General features: G+C 39.5%; 2 long non-coding RNA genes across 2 annotated transcripts in view; one reads left to right on the plus strand and one right to left on the minus strand.

The window, feature by feature from the left end:
* The window catches only part of LOC117806097, a 46,827-nt gene extending 33,248 nt beyond the window's left edge, over nt 1-13,579 (plus strand). The window contains exons 5-6 of the long non-coding RNA XR_004629598.1: nt 12,690-12,770; nt 13,452-13,579. This is a non-coding gene — a long non-coding RNA (uncharacterized LOC117806097). The remainder of the gene's footprint in view (nt 1-12,689; nt 12,771-13,451) is intronic.
* LOC117806098 lies at nt 6,704-18,014 on the minus strand. Its single transcript, XR_004629601.1, has 3 exons — nt 17,948-18,014; nt 13,504-13,595; nt 6,704-8,310 (listed from the first exon to the last, which is right to left on the minus strand). It is a non-coding gene; the product is annotated as an uncharacterized LOC117806098 (long non-coding RNA).
* Between the last annotated feature and the right edge of the window lie 2,762 nt (nt 18,015-20,776).

Below are 20,776 nucleotides of genomic sequence, written 5' to 3' on the forward strand. Positions count from 1 at the left end.
ATGGAAAATAAATGTAAGGTATTTTACAACACCATCTATAATATCAAAATATGCACAAAACAGTGGCAGTTGCTGGAGAGAATGTGGGGAAAATAATGCAGACCACACACATATATTTTTGACATGCAGAAAAATTCTAAGTTATTGGTCAGAAGTAATAAGCGAAATTGAACAGATGCTAGGCAAAAAGAGCAGCGTTGGAAAACAAAATATACTCCTGGGAACACGTCCTAAAGGACTAAAAAAACAGTTATACCTCTTCTGTGTATTGAGAATAACTGCGCTCAAGCAAATCACAAGAAACTGGAAAAAAAAAGGAATCTCCAAGTGCATTCAAGTGGTTAGGAACAGTAGAGAACTTTTACTCAATGGAAAAAGTAACCTACAGAATAAATAAAAATGAAAAGTTACTTGAACAAAGATGGCTACCTTTCAAAGCAAGGACAGGATATCAATGAATATAAAGTTATGTGCCTGTAAAAAAGAAAATGTTGAAGCTTATGCCCCTTATATGTATGTATGTATGTATGTATGTATGTATGTATGTATGTATGTATGTATGTATGTATGTATGTATGTATGTATGTATGTATGTATGTATGTATGTATGTATGTGCGTGTGTATGTGTATGTACATATATGTATGTATATGCATATGTATGTGTATGTCTATGTATATATGTGTGTATATGTATATATATATGTATATTTATTTTATTCTACTGGGTTATTTATATATGAATTTATGTATTTTCAATTTTTGTGTTTTGATTATCTTTAGATAACCCTTATTATTTATTTTTCATTTCTATATAATTTACTTTCCAATTTTGTATGGGTGGAGGGTCACAATGTAAAAAAAAAAAAAAAAAGTGTTGTGTCAAAAAATGTTCGAACCTGTAAGAAATGTATATCATGTATATATAACATTGACACAATAAAGTATAAAAAAAAAAACAATATTGTGATGGAAACTGAGCAACATACAGCCCAGTCTTTAAAGACATGAATATTAAAATGACATTTTCCAGTTACACTCACTCAAGGTTTCTTTTTTGTCACAATCAAATGACAACCCTGCTCAACTTCTTTGTACATGTCCATGCTTTTAAAACGTCTTCCCAACAGCAGTTGTTTTGATAGTGTTTTACTTTGGCAGATATCGAGCTCACTCTGTTTATTTGCCAAAGTAGACCTTGTCAAACTCATCAACCCCTGGGTAAGCAGATTCAAACATAACACATCTGTGCGATGTGTTGCTCAGTGTTGAAAGAAAGCTGGTCAGAAAGTGAGTGAGGGAAAGGTAAAAGAACACATTTTGTCGGAGAGGTCGCACCAACAGATGTTTATGTGATTAATTTGCCGATGTACGGATGTGAAAGGACATTTATTTGTCCTTTGTTACTGGCTGCAGTGCAATGCCTTCATCAGGTCTCTGTCTCGCTGGATAGCTGACATTCCTGACTGTCTCCTGGATCCAGCATCAGTCAGACATGATCTGTATTCACAAAAATTACTCACATGGTACTCAGCAAAACTTTTTTTATTGCGAATTAAAGTCAAAGAACCTCAGGTAATCCAGTAGTGCTGGAGTTGTGCTGGGTACTTTTCAACACACACACTCTATTTGTTTATGTCTTGAAGATTTGCTTACAACACCTTATTAAAGTAAGGGTGCTTTCACACCCGGATCAGTTTGAGAGATTGTTGAGGAACAGAGGGTGTTTCTCTCCTAAGCCCGGGTCATTTGAACATATGTGGAAACAGTATTAGTTCTCTAATGCGTAACAAAACAAACAAGCCGATACTACCTGGAATAGGAGATTGGACAAATCAAGAAAAGAGAGAAAAGACAGGAGAGGTTTGAAACATAAAACCTTTAGAGTACCAGAAATAATTCCTCGAAATTGAAGATGACAAATGAAAGTAACACCTAATAGAGTACATTATGGAATATGGTGATAATTAATGACTGGGCAAAAAAACTCAATCAGGTGCAGTGCTGAGTAATATGACCCTGTTTGCCTTTTTTTAAAGTCAGCAACTGTGGAATTTTTATGTTTGATATGAGTAATAAAGGCTAGTTTTGCCTGTTTTAAGAAATGTGAGCAATAACTAAAAAAACTCCCTTTAAGAAGGCGACAGAGTTACTTGTTTGTCACATTTCAAACTGTGAGTGTGATCGATTTTTTAGAGGAATAAAGAAATGAAATAATTAAAATCATTTTCTAATTTTAAGTAAATCAGGTACTGTGCAGGATGAAGTATAGTGAGCAGATTGTAATGAATGCTTAGTCAGACAGTTCCTCAAGTTTTTTCCTATTTATATGAGATACTCAGTATTAAAGTCTGACATCCATTTATAAATCTCTTTGTATGCAGATGACACTACCTTGTATTTGCATATCCCTCCTTACACTCAAACCAGTGTAAGTTTTAATTCTGTCTTTATGTAACTTTAAACAAATTCAAGTGTGCTGTATCCACTTTAGACCAAGGTTGTGTGTGTTCAATAGCTGGAGATGAACCCGGCCAGCTCAGCGGTCTATAGTGGACCACACTGGGAGACCCCACATGTTATCTCCTTCCATCAGACAGCCATTCAATTAGAGGTTCTGTCAAGCATGTGTTTTCTACAACATAAACTCAGACAGACTGCATGCTGTATGAGCAGTCAACAAAGGACCGAGACAGATAAGTGTATCATTGCACAGACTCCCTTTTAAAATCAGTGAAATGGCATAACACAGAGGTGACTCAGTGAAGGTTTTCTACAAAGGAGGTGTTGACGCCAAGCCTGCTGGAATACTCTCAGTGTTGCTCAGAGCACAGCTGCTACAATTAATCGTCAATGTCTGCGTGTTTACACAGTGTGAAGCTACCTCACCCATTAATAAGTGTACTTAGATTAATTAATTATCACTTAAATGCACAAGAAAAGGGAAATGTAGATACAAAAATCTGCAAAAATAAAGGTCAGACTTTATTGGCTTGTTAAACTTAATAGCCTAAGCAGCAGGTCCACATTTTACAAGAACCAAACTGTTGCAAATCTGAACCTTCCTCTTAACTTTTTCCGTGCAACGAACACCACAACAAATGCACACCGTACACTTAAAAAACACTCTCCTTGAGGTCGTGGCTGTTTGTGTTGCTGAAGTCTTCTGTAGGCCGACAGTAGCAGCCGTCCTGTGCAGCAGACTACAGAGGCTGAGCCGCTGTCTGGGACACATGAGAGCCCCAGAGGAGGAAAACGGGATCCTAATAAATCCTTCAAGCAGGGGAGAAGGAGCTCTATAAAAACTGTCCTCTATTAAAACACTCAGCTGTCATGGCTTGTCTTTGTACTCAGCACTGAGTGATTTAATTGTCAACAACTTTACTGCTAGTGCTTTTCTAAGAGCAAAAGTGAATGGGCCATAAAGTTGCTATTTATTTAGGCACTGTTATTGCACTGATTTAACAAAGATAATAGTAAATCAGTGCCATGTTATAATATCATATGTCCCTTTAGATATATAGGGAATTCTATTCATTTTTAAAATAATATGGATATACAGTATATCTTATAGGGATAGCATTGTCAGTGAGAAGATTAAGCTTGTTAGTCTATTACTGATCCAGACAGAACTTTTTTGATAACTACAAGCTGAAGTGCCATCAAATTTTCTACAGACATGAACGGTTTGCTGAAGCTGAATCTCGCTATATATTTTGCTAGCGTGACTGCAAGTTTTCAGTGCAATGTTTCAACATCTTCAGATAGCTTTCTATGAAATTTGGCACAACAAAATAGAATGTAACTGTGGACTGCTTGGGGCACCGTTGGCCTAGCAGTCTAAGCATGCGCCCCATATACAAAGGCTATAGCCCTCGTCGCAGAGGTCGCAGGTTCAATTCCAGCCAAGATTGTATACTTAAGTCCTCCCCCACTCTCTACTCCCCACATTTCCTGTCTCTCTTTAGCTTCCCTATACATTAAAGTAAAAAATGCCCCAAAAAATCACAAGTTAAAAAAAATAGTAAATTGTGGACTGCCTAACAACATCTTAACAAGTTTTTCACTGAGTCAACTTTGCACATATCATTCAATAAAGAGTTCTGAAACAGGAGGAAAAATTCTCTTACAATCATGTCCTGTCAGATATTCTTCAATGCATCACAGAAAACAACAAACTGACTTTAACACTTCATAGTTCTTCTATGCCCTACTTGTATGCAGATGTAGCTTCACCTTGTCAAGGTGTGGGTGTGAGTGGTAGTGGATAGCTGTCAATCATTAGTTAAATCGCTTACTACACTTCCAAAGCACAAAAGTGGTCAATGCTTAAATAGCTAAACATATTTTTGAATGGAGAAGGATTTTTTTTTGTTTCCTCAAATTCCAAGTCCTTCTTTCTTATTTGCAATTCAAGTGTGGCCTTGCCAAAGAAAGGCAATTTAGAACAGCATTTGATGAACATGCGCACATCGTTTTGTTTCATGTGACAATCCACAGAGTGCGTGCCTGACTGTCCTCAGGGTTCCCCAAACAACAGGATTTCTGATTATGAATACAACATGTTTAATATTTACAATTTAAAATTGGTCCAGCCCTGATTGTGATCCGAGCAGATTGGAGGAAGTAAAATGACTCTTATCACACGTTGACCACAGGAAAATCTGACAAGACAATCTTTGGAACCATCTATAAATCAGGCCTTTGTGAGGTTGTGTTTACCTCGCTTAAAAGCAAGCACCAAACAGTGACGGCTGGAGCATTCTCCTCCTACAGGAGATATAATACAATGTAAACTAAAATTCATAGATTTCAGTTTCTGAAAACATAATTCATGAAGGTCCATAATTCTCCGTGTAGAGAGCTTTGGGGTGGTGCCCTAATGTGCTCTACTGACAGCTGCTACTGACATCAAAATATATCCCTTGAAAATATTCCATACATGATGCCTTTTTATGTTGCTTTGACCAGGGTACATATGCTTATTGGTTACAAATGTGTAAAAAAAAAACAGTCTTGTGCTGTGAGAGCAGATTGATGAGCTGTGAGTGATATGATCTTAGTTTGTTTGGAAAAAGCACAGAGTGGAACATGCAGTCACCATTAAGCATTTACCTTCCAACATGTCTCGAGGCATTCGAGAGAAAACAAGAAGAGGCTGCTGACAAAGCTCTCAGTAATCCTATTGATGTTTCCAACAAGAGAGGCCTGATTTTTGAATCAGACCGGCCCACCAGAGACAGATTTAGTGCTTTAGCTGTTATGGGTTTTTCCAACACTTTGAATATCAATGTCACTTTTTGAAGTGGTGGGATCAAATAACAGCATTGCAACCCTCAATCAATGAGAGGGCGGCCTCTTCCTCTTGTTTCTTTGGTTCTGTTTCCTGAGAATACATACCTCTTGTGATTGTCATCTGTTTACATCCTGTTGTCAGTTCTCTGACTTGCTGTGTCAGTAGTCACTTACAGCCAGCAGGTAATGAGCTTAGGTGGCTGGAAAGTAACCGCAGTGTCCTGTCTAAAGTCTGATCTTAGTTTTCGTTGATGGACATTTTTTAGTTCACATGTATTTAGGCCATAGTTTACTGATTTGTGGTAGCTGTGGAAACCCCATTCATTCATCACTTTCACATTCCCCATTGTCCCTCAAATGGTCAGGTTTAATTAAAAAGCTTCGTGGATACATCAGCCAAGAATAACTTTGGTAAAATATTGTGAAAAGTTATAATGAGATTATAGTGATTAATGGAAACTAATTGGGCTGTGTTGTCACTATTAGGATTACTGTTATTATGGGCTGATTCTTCATGATTCATTGACTCTCTGAACATAACTTGGTCACTGGGCTTATGAGCCAGGACCCAGAGGTGACAATGGAGCCTTTCTGAGTTTGGATTAAAACAGAGAGTTTTTCTTTGGGTGCTAGTTGCAAAGAAGATTAGATTGTAAAATGTGCTTTGCACCCTCTGGTCCATCTCCAGGTAATATGTTATATTATAATGAGAGTGATAAATCATTTTCATTCAATATCAGGGTTCACGATTGCATCAATTTTCAGGAAATACCTCCAAAAACGTAATAACAACCTTTAACAAGCAGTATTAATGATGTTATTCTATAGTTAAATATTATAGAATTGCACACTAATTCATGGAAAGTGAGTTACATGGGGCATCAGAGCCCCTCCAGCAGCTTTTCTTGGCTGAGTTTCTGCCTCCTGATGGGGTCTGGAAAACATATATCCCTGCAAGGGGGCTCCATTGGATGCTGCTGCTCATTGCTGCTACCCAGCAGGCAGCACTCCCCTGTATTATCCCCCCCGCTGGGAGCACCACCGGAAAGTGTCAGTCACGAGACTTCGGCATCTGCAACCTCAGGGAAGCCAAACACTTAGCTTCTGTTTCTTTACTTTCCCTGACACAGCACATTGTCAAGAGCGCATGCCCATTGAGCGAGACCTCCAGGGGAGTAAAAAAAACAATGCAGAGAGCTGGACATGAATGTGTTGGGAGGTTTGGCTCCATTGGAGAAGCTGCTCTGTGTCATGTCATTTTAAAAGCCTCATCCATTAGCTGTGTCTGTTGGCTTGTACCATGTCTCCTTTAGCAGATGACTGAGCACCCTCAGAGGGCCAACACTCACAGGCCCAGCAGTAGTTAGATTTGGTTTATTTGTTTCACACAGGAATAAAGAAATATGGCTAATATGAAAACCACACCACAAGGATGGTAAATAAGGTCCAGTCAGGAGCACTCTTAACATCGATTTGTACCATTAATTATATGATAATGCTTGGCGCTAGTGGCTCAGCTTTTCAGGGTGCTCCTCAGGTTTGCAAAGCAGCATGCTAAGGCTTTCCAGAGAGCCCCACGAGGGTAAAACAAAGATTTAAACCAGAAAAGGGGAGGCTGGGGTGGTGTAGACAGGCTCAGTGAGAGGCAGGACATGTTTAAATGGACCACCTTGCTGGGAGAATGGGCTGTGTTATGTAGCCTACTGTCTCCCTTGCCATGTTGCAAGTTATCTTGAATAAATGTTGATGTTTAAGCTGAGAGGAGGAGGTGCACATTCCTCTTGCTCATAAACCACTGGAAGTTTACCCTTTAAAGGTTTGCTTGATTAATTTCATTCACATAAATAAACTTAACTTATTTTTCTGTTTGAATTTTTAAAAGTTAAAGTGTACTTCTTCAACAACAAGCATGCTTGGTCAGACCTAAGAAGGTTGAATCATTATTGCAGCTTGTTAAGCTCCAGGTGAGAGATGATGAAGTCCACCTGGGTCAAGGTGACACTGATTGCAGAGCTCCTGTCTGATTGGCCCAGAAATGAGGTAACTTGTTATAAAAGGTGTGGGGAACTAACAAACTGGTTGATCTATGTCACTTTGAAGGCTGTGAGAGAAGCCAGCTTTCCCTGTCATGACTCCTTTTTCTGCTTCTTTTCCAGCAGGGGGTCACCAAACATTTTTTCTGACCTTGCTGCCCTGAGTAAACTCTCTTTCAAATGAGAAATCCAAATTCAGGTTGTTAATTTCTCCACTCCAACTGCCTGCTATATCCACACTACAAGGGGCTGTGATTGGTCTGTGCTGGTGGAGCAGTGGTTTGTGATGTACTGCCCTTTCTGCTCCAGCAAAACACACGTTTAACTTGCTCATGAATAGGCAAAGTTTCCAGAAGTTGGTAGAGACCACAGTGCAGCTTCTTGTGCCAGTTTGAAGCAGACACTAATGGCTGTGCAGAGTTTAATGCCTCGTATTGGTATTAAGTTTCCCTTTGGCTGTTCTGTCTCTGTTGTGCTGATCTGGTGCAGGAGCCACATTCATCTACAGAGCATTACACCTTATCTAACAGCATTGATTAGCTACTTAAAACTAAACTTCTCATACAGATGAACACCTGGACATAAATGAGCATCATACAACCTAATTATAATGATGGAAGCCATGTTTAAGACAAACTTAATTTGTCCCAGCTGTTTACATGGAGGAGGTGGAAGTGAGATAGTCAGTAGTGGGATATCCAAATGGCCTTGCTTCACCTCAGTGGAGTGGCCATGCCGTCCATCTTTTCATATAATCTGCGGTGTGTGTATACAGTTTCCAATGAATGGGAAAGTGTCAGTTTGAGTGTTTCTTTGAGCCAAACAGATCTTGGCAGTGGATCTCTGCCTGACCCTGCACTTCAGATGCTGGTCCTGGTGGATGGTGTGGAAAACTTTTGAGAGTTTTAATATGAAATCGAAATATCCTCAATCAGTGACGCAGGGAGTAGTGATGTTTCCAGGCTCTCCTCTTCATCCAGTCTCCTATAAGGGAAACAAAAGGGCTTCAGTTCAATCTCTGATTGATTCACCAGTTTGTCTTCATCAGCATTTAGAGGAGTTTGATGAAAAGAGCTCTGACCTCTCTTCTGATTTGGAACATAACTCATGCCCTGCGAGTTCTTAACACTAAAGAGTTTTCTCTTCTCTTCTTCTGTGTAGAATCATCTGCTGAACAAATCTTGTTTAAGCTTTTCAAGAACAGATTTTATTCATGAATCAGCAGAAGAGATCAGGTACCTTTAAGAATAGACTTTACTGGCAGAGAGAGCCTCTACAGAGACGGAAACATGATCTGACATGGGCCATAAACCAAACAGGTACTGCAGTATAGCAAGTATACTGCAGCTGATACACACTAAAGTCTAAAAAGCTTTAAATAATCACTTTGCATAAGTTTTAAAAACCAGCAAGAAGTTAGGGTCCAAATGATGGCATGTGATCGAGCATGTGTTTTTGTTTAGCAGCTGTATCTGTTGCCTTCCAAAGAAAACGGCAGGGGTTACTACTACGTCTGACTTCAACGTGCATCAGAGTTTAATAAAATAAATACACATGCAACTCCTAATTCTGTTTATGCACTTAAAGCCCCTGTGAGGAGCTTAAAAATGGTGGACTGAAGTTAACAGTAAAGCCTGTTTATGGCAAAGGATGATTTTTTAGAAGTGGGGTTGTATGAGGTACTTTTCAAAAGCAAGTGTAAAACTCAGATGGGATGCTGGCTGGCTTTCAGTAGCTATACAGCAAGGGAACTTTGGATGGTGACCGATAGCGCTGTTCGTGAGCTGCTAGTATCCTCTGATTCAGAAGGTACTGATTTACTGTTGTTACCAAAATACTTGTGATTGCAGTAGCTCTCTAAATTCGTGAACCTGGTCTCACAATTTACACACCTGCATTACCAGGTAACTTGGGAGCACTCCTGCTATCCAGTTAGTACAGCAGTGCCTCCCCCTGTCTTCTTCCATTGTTTTAACCTTGTTCTTTCTCTGTAAAATGCATAAAGGTGTCCTCTTGTGTCCAAAGGAAATAGCATGTCAAAGGCATTCATTATTTATTTTAGTTTGTCTCTGTAGAAGCCTGCAGACCTGAGCAGCTGATCGGTGTAGTGCAGGTAGGAGAATGGTGCAAAAACAAATGGGCTTTCTGAAAGCAATAAAAGTGCTGAACATTTTTAAATAGAGCCTTAACTTACATGACATTAATGTTTGGGAAGGAGTTTTTCAAAAGGGCTATACTAAGTGGTAGAGTTGACTCCATCTGCAGCAATTGATAGCCCAGCTCATGTGCCAGTAAATCAACAAACAGTCTAAGCTGACCAGCATCTCCTGTAGGTAATACACTGTCTGTTGTCAAGTACCTCATACAACCCCACTTCAAAAAAAGCCGTACTGTTCCTTTAATGTTTATACTGAACAAGAACTCCCAAATGGAAAATGTTGCATGCAGCTGTCTGGTGACTTGCCTCAGTGTCACCCATGTGCAGAAAAAAATCACATGGAAAAAAAAAAAGTTCCTAATATTTGTTCATGATGAGGTGATGATCTGCCTGTAAGTGTTGTTGGAAAATCAGATCTCTGTAGAACGTTGTCACATAAAAAATAATGGTGGGCACATTTCCTTACCAGAGTATAAGTTGCACACAGTTTTGCTGCTTACAAGTCTTATTACTTTTTTGCATGGTTTTGTATCCTTATAAATGTTATACAGCTGCAGCAGCACTGCAGAGATAACATCATACCTACTTTTTTAATCAGAAGAAAACTTTTCCCGGTATTTTATACGACTGCCCGTCCAGACCTCAGCTCAAAACAGCCGCACAAGAACACAGAATCTCCCTCTGGTCCCCAGAGACATAACTCCAGCATGCTTCAGCTTTACCGTAAGTACTCAGACAGGACAGCAAGAGTTATATCTCCTCTCTTGGAGGGAACCCCCAATTTGGGGGGGCATGGAAAGATCCGAACAAGTATGAGGAGTGGGAGGAGGGTGACGGGGTTCCCGGCACTGTTTAAAGGGTGATGACCTGATATTCCATACTCCTTTCTGAGAAGTACCCTTTTTTTTTCCTTCTTTGTCAGGAAGTGGAGAAGCACCAAAAAACGTGCGGAAAATTCCTCAGATTCTTGCATTTTCTAGAAACTTTGGTTGTCTGTCCAGCTTGTTCTTCTGTTCTCTTTCTTTTTATAGCACACTGAGGTGTCATGTTTATTTCCAAACACTCGCCGACTATTTAAAGGGACTTGCTGGGAAAAAGCCTCTTGGAGGTATTTATTGACTGATTAATGAGGGGTACTTTATCACACATATGGCAAACACATGGGTTAAGAATTATTCACCTCTGAACATGTACTCAAGTGAGATGACTCTGGATGCAAATATGTCTGAGAATCTTCCTATAAAGTAAATTTGTTGAGGTTTTAATTAGAGAGAAGCTTTTGAGACATTTAATAAAACAGACCAAAAAGTATCTCTAACAGTCATTTAGGGAGTGATTCAGCAGACCAACATGTCTTTCAGAAGGAGATACCGCACTGTTTGGCCGAAAGAAGAAGAGAACATATCCGTTTTTTCTCTTTTTAAAAGAAACGTATTAGTCTGTGATATTTATTACATAATGCACATAAATTACAGCTGAGAGTCTTCCAGTGAACATCTGCATGTGCTGGCGTGTCCAGCATTACGAATGACTGGAAGTGATGCAGAGTCCCTCTGAGGCCTGCAAAAGCTTTGTTGACTTGGGAATTAAACTGTTTGCACAACATGCAGGTTGCCCAGATTTCAGCCAATTCACGAGTCATTTCTGAGGCCTGAGGTACAACGACTACAACCGACGATACGTGATGTACTTTTAGAGAGACATGTGTCCAGATCAGCGAGGGAACAAAAATCCAATGAGGTTCTTCGATGGGAAACAGCAAACGTCACAGTCACAGGTAGCACCTGCTGTTTTTGAGCTGGGAATCTAAGGAGATATTTACTGCCATAAATGAACTCGGTGTATCTCAAGATTTCAAATGAAGAAATGATAAATATTTTGTAAATGCGAACCCAGATGACACTGAAAGAAATCCAAAACCAACTCATGGAAAAGTTCAACTTTATATTTGTAACCATGTCTGAAAGTTTGTGTGAAATGAACACAGAACATCTCTCGCCTTATTACTCATTTTCACAACACTAATTGCCCAACAGTCACGCTCAGAGCATTATTTATAGCACCACAGTATTTTAAACACAAATGTGTTGGTTCACTGCTGTTGAACTACAGGATAAATAATCAGACGGACTCTGTTTTAGTACCCTCCTGAGTAACCGAGACAACACGCGGCTCAGCTCGTGCTGCTGAACTGGCCTCATGTTTGGATGAGTTATTGTACGAGAGCTGTTCCACAGTTGTACCTGGCATTACAATAAATCACACACATATTGACTTGAGCTTTAATAACAATGTTGTAATGTTGAGTGTGACAGTGTGTGGTGTTGGAGTCGCCGTTTAAAGCTTTGACTTAATCCATTTGGCTCAGGAGTCAATATGGTGTTTAAGTCGTGTTAAATTGCCTGCAAAGTGTCTCTCTTTCATCGGTGCTGTACCGTGAAACAAGCTAAACCAAACTGGTCTCTCTGCACCAAACTGCAATTACTTGAATGACACCATTCCAGGAGCTGTAATAAGTCAATTTAATGTATATGTTCTGCCTGTGGATGAGAACCCTCCGCTCTCAATAAACCCCTGCAGCTGCAGGAAGAAACACTGAGGGAGATTCACTGATAGGTTTTCAAGATGTAGGGACTACAAACGGTAGTCAGCGCTCAGTTTAAGTGCTCTCCAAGCTGTGAGAGGCCCTTGCAGACTGAATGGTAACAGATTCAACTGAGGGAAAAAAGCCAAGACAATATCTGTGTTTGGGTACATTCTTAGGCCGCATTCCCAGACACCAACAGTGGCTTCAGTGACGCTCGGAGACTGGCCTGGCTTTGCCAAGTTTATCCAAAATGCAGGGACAATTAAAATGATCCAAATTGGTTATAGATGGAAAGAATAAGATGGAAATGAAAAAAAGAAAGGAACTTTTTTGATCAGGCATCATGTTGTGCAAACATCCAGTCAAGCTGCTCGCAGTAATCCATTTGTCTATGTTGTATGCGTCAGTGCTACATAGCAGAAAGAAGCTTTTTGAGTTAAAGTTGACCGGGTAGTTTTCCTGAGAGACTTGGCCGATGTGTTTGCCTCTGACTGGAAGAAGCAGCAGCAGGAAAAAAAAGCAGTCTTTATCAATCACATAGACGACAATAAAATAAAGTTCTGCCATTAATTAGCCTCTTCACTGCAGCCCTGACAGATTCTGTTGATTCTTTTCCAGGAGGAGTGCAGAATAATGGCTTCAGATGGAATTCTCCCCAGAACACAGTGGACACTTACTTTACACAGCTTTGAATCAGCGGTAAACACTGCATGGTACATTTGCAGATTAAGAAGTGATGACAATAGGAACAAAAAATATAAGTAACTGCCATGGAATTACCAAAATAAATGAAATCAATCCTCACATGCAAATGTCTAGACGATGACTAAGTCTGAATAAAAAGGAAGTTTGGGAAGCCGTGTGCTCAAATCTTAAGTTGTACACATCACAAAACTAGTCATGCTGAGAGGGATGGACTCAATCATGTGCAGCGTGAGCAGGGAATTCCAGGACAGCTCGTGCAGAGATGCATAACCTATAGCTTAAGGCAAATATGTGCAATAAAGCCACTGGAAGATATTATATTCCCACCTGGTTCTACTCAGCAAAAACATGTGAAAGAATGTATGGCATTTTAAAGATAGCATCATAACAGAGATTTGAATCAATGGGTAGGTATCACAAGCAATGTTTTTCTGCAGAGAACCTGAAATTGACAATGATGATAACAATGTACATTTATAGTTTTATCATTTAGGTCTAACATGAAAATGCATGCTTGAGCTGCACCGTAAAGCTAGATTATTTTGCTCCTAAGTAGGTCAGTCATTGCACAAAGAGTGCTTTTGATTTTTTCTCTTTGAATGTTTTTCTTCCCTGCGCCTTCATCACACTTTGTTTGAACTTCACAGCACTAAAGACTCCTCTTTTTCTTTGTAGGTCAGTCATATGCCATGGATCGTAAAAAAAAGAGCGTGATTGACACATTTACCTCTAAAAGTCCCTCGGTGCACTGAGGGGTGAGGTGAAGCAGATTCATGTCCCAAACGTGTCTCGGTGGGGGATTGTCTCTGATCTCCTCACCTAAATAGACAAGAATGTTCATCTTATACATGAGTGATGAGGTTCTCCAAGCATGTTCTCCACTTGATTCTCACTCACATGTTCCTGAAGCACATGTGAGTGAGTTCTTTAACCTTGAATAAAAAGTGATTCCCTCCCACTGGTCCCAAGGAATGTTATATTTGGTCTCTAGGACTTTGCTGAGTTTACTTCTTACAAATTTTCAAAGAATTAACGTTTGCACCATATCTTTGCTTGTCTCTTTGTTGACTAAAATTAGGTTGAGTCAGTATTTCATTTATTTATTTATTTATTTATTTTCTCTTTTTTTCTCTTTCTTTTTTTTTCTTCCTCTTGTCTGCATATATATTTCTGGTTTGTGTCATGTTTGTCACAAACTGTCAAATATTAATGCAATTTATTCTTGCAGCAAAAGAAAAGAAAGAAAACATTTTTCTTCTGTGCTGAGTCAGTATTTCAAACATGCAACCAACTTTGTTGAGCCTCAGAACACATCTCAGAATCTAGTGGTTGACGTCACAGAGAGTATGCTCATGTTTTTTTACAGTCTACAATTTATATACTTGCTCATGAAAAAAGCAAGAGATGCAGCAGTTAGTAAGACCTTTTTTTCTGGATGTGTTGGAAACCAAAACAGAGCTACAAAGAGAGTGAAAACAACATTTGCTTATTCAAGTAGGTCTTAAATGTATACTCTACTAAAACTGAAAAATAGTCCTGATGGCTTTCACAAAGTTTATCCTTGCTGCATGACTTTATACTGGCTGATTAACCAATATTTAAATGGCGGTAAAGAAGGAGAGAGTATATTTTTGCATTATTTTCCTATACAGAAAGGTAGTAGGTCAAGGGTCGGCAGGTTTAGGTTGTAGAGGCTCAATGTTCCTTTAGAGAGCTGAGGAACCGGAGGTGTTAAAATTTTACAAGACACCAACACTGAGCAGCAAGACTCCCTGAGGCCTCATACATACAGTGCATATAGTCCATATAGTTATTTCGAAAGCAGTCGACCTTGTGCAATAACGCAAGCTAATGATGTCAATGGGAAAGATACAGAGTGACACACTGACCGCAGGGTGCTGTGTTTAAACGGTTGTTCAGAGCCTGAAGAAGTGGAGGCATTGAGACATGTAGTCTCACCTGACTGCCATCATTGAAAGTTGTTTCCCTGACTTTAATATCCTTCAGGGTCATCATGGCGAGAGTGCACTTCCTAAAGTCGGTGTGGAATTTTAAAAGAACGCCAAGACAAGCAGAGCAAACTGAACTCATTGTGTGTGGGAGGAAGAAATAATGCCATTGCCTTTTAGTTTGTTCTGTACTGAATGCACAATATCATCAGTTACTTTCCTTAGAATGCCACAGTTTCTTACTGAGGAATTGTGGGAGTGACAGGCTCTGATGGTGCTCTCTTCAGGGGTCTTTTCTTAATAATAATAAAGAACACATTTCCCATTGAACTGAAATGATTAACTGTTCTAATGTATTACACCACATAAAACACGAAAGAACATATAACAACAAGAGAGCAGCATTTCCAGTGAAATCCATATTTCCTCAGAGAAAGATTCAACTGCTCTGCTTGAGACGGAAGTATGACGAACAACGATGGAGTATTTCCATTTTTGCATCAAAAAATGTCACAATATATTCAGTGTTACATAACCTGTTGACTGTGACTGTTCATATCACTCCCTAAAGAAACAAGAAGTAAGACAGTGAAACAAAATGTTACTGTCTTGCTGAAGAGTTTCAATAAAACTTTGGCAGTTACACCCATACAAATTTTAGTGCTCCAAAATAGATTTATGTGCTTTCTTTACATTTGGGGAAAGCTTTCTAGAATTGGATGAGAAAACGAATGTTTTTCTCAGATGTTTGCACAAAGAGTATAGATGCTACAGCCACTGCGGAGGCTGGCTGAAAGGTCATTCTCCTTTAGGTTAGCATTAAAACCGGTGGCGGGGGGAGCAAACAAAAGTCTTACAGAAAAACATTTATGAAAAATGATACGCACACATGGCCTAAAATGAATGCTAATGATACTCTTTCTTGAAGCTATGACAAACATAACGTACACTTTGGGACAAGATTAGCACATACAGGTAACAGTTGATGGCTAGCAACTCAAAGTTATCAATTAGCATGGATTAGAGCAGGGGTGTCCAAAGTACGGCCTGGGGGCCAATCGCGGCCCAAGGTCCATTTATTTATGGCCCCCAAGCTTACATCTTAAATTGTGTTGTTTATAGCACAGAAATTAATCACATTCTGAATCAACTGTACATTTGCAGTTTCCTTCAAGCGCACAAACAAAACTAAAGTCAATCCAGAAACGTCTCAAACAGCTTCATATGGATTACTTGTATAAAGCCAAAGCTCTGAGAATTCTGCAAGATGGCAATAAAGAAGAAACACAAGAACTCTTAAAGCTGACAGGTTTTTTAAATTAATGTTTTCATCATGATGTGAAAGTGTTATTGATGAACGCTAAAAGTTCAGAAGACACAAAAGAGGACACAAGACAAGATCAAAATCATGAAATTGTGCAGAAAAGGCAAAATTTGGTGCATAAAAATTGTTCAGAACGCAGGAAAATATTTGTTTAGTTCTTAAATGTTGTCTGCTGGTCAGAAAAGTCTAAGAAACAACATGAAAAAGAAGTGTGATGAAATCCAGATCATGATCCTGCCATAGAAAAATAATGAGAAAATATTTTTCCCACATTGCCCGACCATTTTCCTCCAGAAGAAGATAAAGTAATGTATACATGGCTTGTGGAAAACTGAGGACTACCTAGTTACCGATTTATTGAGAAAAAATGTAAAATAATTGTTATTGAATAGACATCTCATATATAACTCTTATGATTCCTAAGTCTCAGTTGGAGCCACTGGCTCCTGAGGTACTCTGACAACATCAAATGTGGCCCTCTTTGAAAAAAGTTTGGACACCCCTGGATTAGAGGCAGCCTATGAGGAATGAATACTAGACTATGTTTGTACAGCGGTCAAGTACACAAAAAGAATGCTAATGTTTCTTCCTCTATGATATGATAAAGTATGTTAAATCCATAGACTGTATAATTAGTGGACATAGTATCCGTGACGTCTCTCATCTGTTCTGAAGCGCTGTTTTGAAGCCAATTGTGTGTGCCAATAGAGAAATTAGCTATTCAAACCGAATTATTTTTTGAACCAGGCTGTAAACATGTTTATTAATGCTGCAAAGATCGTCACTTTTGAATTGGTGTGTATGTGGTTTCTGGTGTTTCTGCAGCCAGCCTCAAACAGACACTCAATGAACTGCAGTTTATAACACTTACGCATGGGCTTCATATTTTAAGACCGGAGGTTGCCGCTAGTGTAAGCCTAGCATACACTACATCAAAAAGTTAAACGCTAGCTTGAAGTTGATTATTTCCTAGTTGCATAATGTTAGCACTTAGCTGGTTTATTAAAGGCAGGTTGGAGGTAATTTAACACTATTCTGACATTTGTCTTGAAACATGACTCCAAACAAATGCTAATGATTCTGTGCTAGTAATGAACTAGGTTAAACCAAGTGCTTTAAGCAGGCCATGTACGCAATACCACCACTTCTAAATTTTAAACTTTAGCATGCCAAGACTTCTTACCATCTGCATGTACCCTTTCCTCCTGCTGTAAAACTGAAGCAGATGGAGAACGCTCAAACAGGACATGTAAAAAATGTCCAGTTTGTTAAAGGTCTGAATTCTATTTGATCCTTTGTATCGTGGATTCATCAAATCACATCAAATCATGCTGTGTTGAAGATTTGTATTGGCCTCCCATTGGAGATGCTCAACCCTTCTCCAAAAGGATGCTCATGCCGCTCTGTGTCCCTTGGAAGTGAAAGTTGTTTGTGAACACTTTTTATCCTTTAAAGCTTCTTAAACTGATAATCACTCTTGTGCTCTATGACTTCATCCACTTAGACCTCTTACATAATCTCCGACAATACAAAACAACCGCTGCGTGTTTTCACGCTTTTTAACGTGCTCCAACATTAGCTGTCTGACTCAATGTTGTCTTAAGAAGTATTTTTCTTTTATCATTCAGTCATAACATTGTTTTTGTACCACTGAGATTCCCAAAAAGCCATTATCCACTTGTGTGGTCATCAGGAGCTTCAGTGTGATTACAAGCCCCAGTTCCTGTACAAACCAAACACTCGCTCGTGCCTCTTTTCAAATGACCTTTAACATTCCTGCGTACCGTGTTCTTCTTACATCTGAGTGGCATGTGGTCTCTCAGCTCATTAGTCAAAGGTGTGCACTTAACAGCAGAAAAGTCGGAGAACAGCGGCGAACGTTTAGCACCATCACTCACCGAACCCAAAGTTCTCTGTGCCTGCAAAACTGGCATGAAAGGAGCATCACGGATGACTTGGTGTCAGTCTGTAAAAAGTAAGAGAGAAGACAAGCTTTCAGAGAGTCCGTCCAACATAATCAGACTCTGACATCACTTGCCGGAATTGAGTAGACTCACTGCAACCAATTAATCATTTTCTTCCATGCATACATCCAGGGATAAAGCTGCTGAATGCCACCACAAGAAGAAATCATTCAGTCTAGTTCTACACTGTAACACCGTTTAACACAGCAGATTCCTTGGTGCTAAAATGCATTTACATTTTTAACACAAGGCTACATCTGGACATCCTGCATATTTTAAAAACTCATCCAAGTAAGTAGAAGAAAATGGTAAACTTTTACATACATGCTAGTTTTACCACAGACAGAGCCGGTTCTTACAAGCCTGTTTCACAGACCATCATTTTGGCCTGCTCCTAAGCCGCCAGTAATATCCATATTTCCCATTATTATCCCTCCATGGCCAAGCATGGCTTACCATCAATGATTTACTACAGCCAAAAGGTCTAAGCCATTTTAGTGTTCTGGCATGTGCCGGAGACAAAACAGCTGAAAGAATTAAAAAAAAGCCCGGTTTGGCAGCACTCTGCCTTCAACTCCTTTCACAAAGAATATCTTCTGATTCCTACATTTTCTTGGAAAGGCCTTAAGAGCCCCTCTGTTAACGTATGATGGTCAGTTACTTTCCAGCTTTCTGAAATATGTGCACACTAAGTTCAGTAACAACAACATTTGAGGATGATTGTGAGTGCTTTCACCGCACTGACACATGTTCCAAAAAAACACTACAATTGCTGATGACCTTGCTACTGACCAGGTTTCAGTGACTCAATTCTTCTGTGTGTATGACTAGTATCCATGTAGTACTCTTACTCACCTTTTTATCTGCTAGATGTTGTATTTTGTTCTCCCAAAACAGGACTTGCACAAGCTTTCTCCTCAGGGGCATGTTTGGTGTCAGATTAGAATGATGGGCTGAAGCAGGACACGCTTGCCAAATAAAATGTGTTGATTCACGCTAGTTTTATGCACACGCCTCCTTTTGAAAAAAAGACTCCTCTCGTGCTGCCATCCTGCTGAATAAAACCACAGCCGCAGGGGACAATGTGATGGAACCTTTCCAGGTTAAGATGGTACGGACTTGAAATGTTTGATGAGTTATTCAATAAGAATGATGGTTAGGAGAAAGTCTAAACGTGTTTGCACGATAACACTGCGTCATTCGTACCAAATATCAATCCTAAACTGCCCAACCTCAGATGTCTTTCCAGTGCAGTGTGCTGTTTCTATGCTTTGATAAACACAAAACGTATGCAGCTTGGAAGAGGGAAAAACCCACATCAGTTTGATATACTTACAGTGAAAAAAAAAAGGAGTCCTGTTTTTAAATAAACTTCAAATTGAATAAGAATAGTTGGTTACATTTTTGCATAAAGAGCACATGCAATCAAAGAGATTCAATTTCAGCATTATGACTTTTTAAAACAGGAATGTCACTCATTAGTAGGATAATGCACATCACAATAGGAACAGTCAGTAGTTATACAAATTTAGCCACAACCCCAACCACTAACAGTAATGAGGCTTGGTTTTATTTGATTCCTTAAGTACTTAATTGTTAAATTAATGTCTGTCTTTCAACTGGTACATGCACAGATGGCATAAACAAGTTTTCACCTGCATACTCGTGACTTTAAAGCAGCCCTCATAGAGCCACAACCCCATAATATGATAGATGATACCTTCCTATTGTCTTTCATGTTGCTTGTTATACCAGCCTCAGCCTGAGGACATGTAAAATATAAATGCTGAATACAGGGCAGGTATTCTTTTTAATGTTTTAATCTGATCCTTTCACGTGCTCAGACACATGCAATTACTCATCCCTCACACAACAAAGTGTTGCTCTCAGAGTTGTTTTTAAGATTGTTAATGTTGCCATAGAGTCCTTTCTTTACTCGTCCTCGATTTTCTTTTCACAGTTTGTTTTGACTGGATACCTGCCCCCAGCTTTACACTAACTACAGGTTACATAAATCAATATTTACTTACATCATAGAGACGTGACTCCAGCAATATGTCTACGTGCAAAACACCTTGAAGTATAAAGACTCTTTGGTGCCTATAAAGACCAGAAATAGACTTAGCTGTATGAGGCTAAATATCTGTGTTTTATGTAAACTCATGGACTAAGGAGCAGTGAAATTCTGCTATGCAACACCAATTAACCCTCCCACCCTCTGACAGGTGTATGTAAGCTCCCCCGTTGGAAAGAAAACTCCGGGGATACACTCGGAGTAAACACTCACTATCTGAGAGCTGTTTCCGCTGCAGTTCTGGCTCCGTTCAGCGAGTATTCATCAGAGCTTGGCAAGCCTTTTCACCTCCAACACAGTCTTGTCAGTCGCACCTCCCACGCTGTGAGCTCACGGTCACACCCACATTGATGTGTCTGGTCACACCTGCCTATGATATCTCCACAGTGGTTCCCATGAAACCAGAGACTCTTATCCAACCTCTGTCCCATTTCACAGCCTTGGAGCCGTTTTCCAGTTGAATGATAGATCAACCCGGAGATGTGAAGGATCATCACTGCTTATCACCTAGTGTAGGTTTGTGTTTCACAATGACTGCTACCTATCATAAATCCTTGAGTCAGAGTGATCATATCAGCTATTTTGGTATGTTCTGTAAAGTAGATGAAAAACAGGTATCCAGATGTAATGTCTCAGAGGTCCATCTATCGCGTTTACTGCGTCATGGCGTCATGCATCACATCACTCTG

The sequence above is a fragment of the Notolabrus celidotus genome, chromosome 22 (assembly GCF_009762535.1).
Source record: "Notolabrus celidotus isolate fNotCel1 chromosome 22, fNotCel1.pri, whole genome shotgun sequence".
NCBI classification, from domain to species: domain Eukaryota; kingdom Metazoa; phylum Chordata; class Actinopteri; order Labriformes; family Labridae; genus Notolabrus; species Notolabrus celidotus.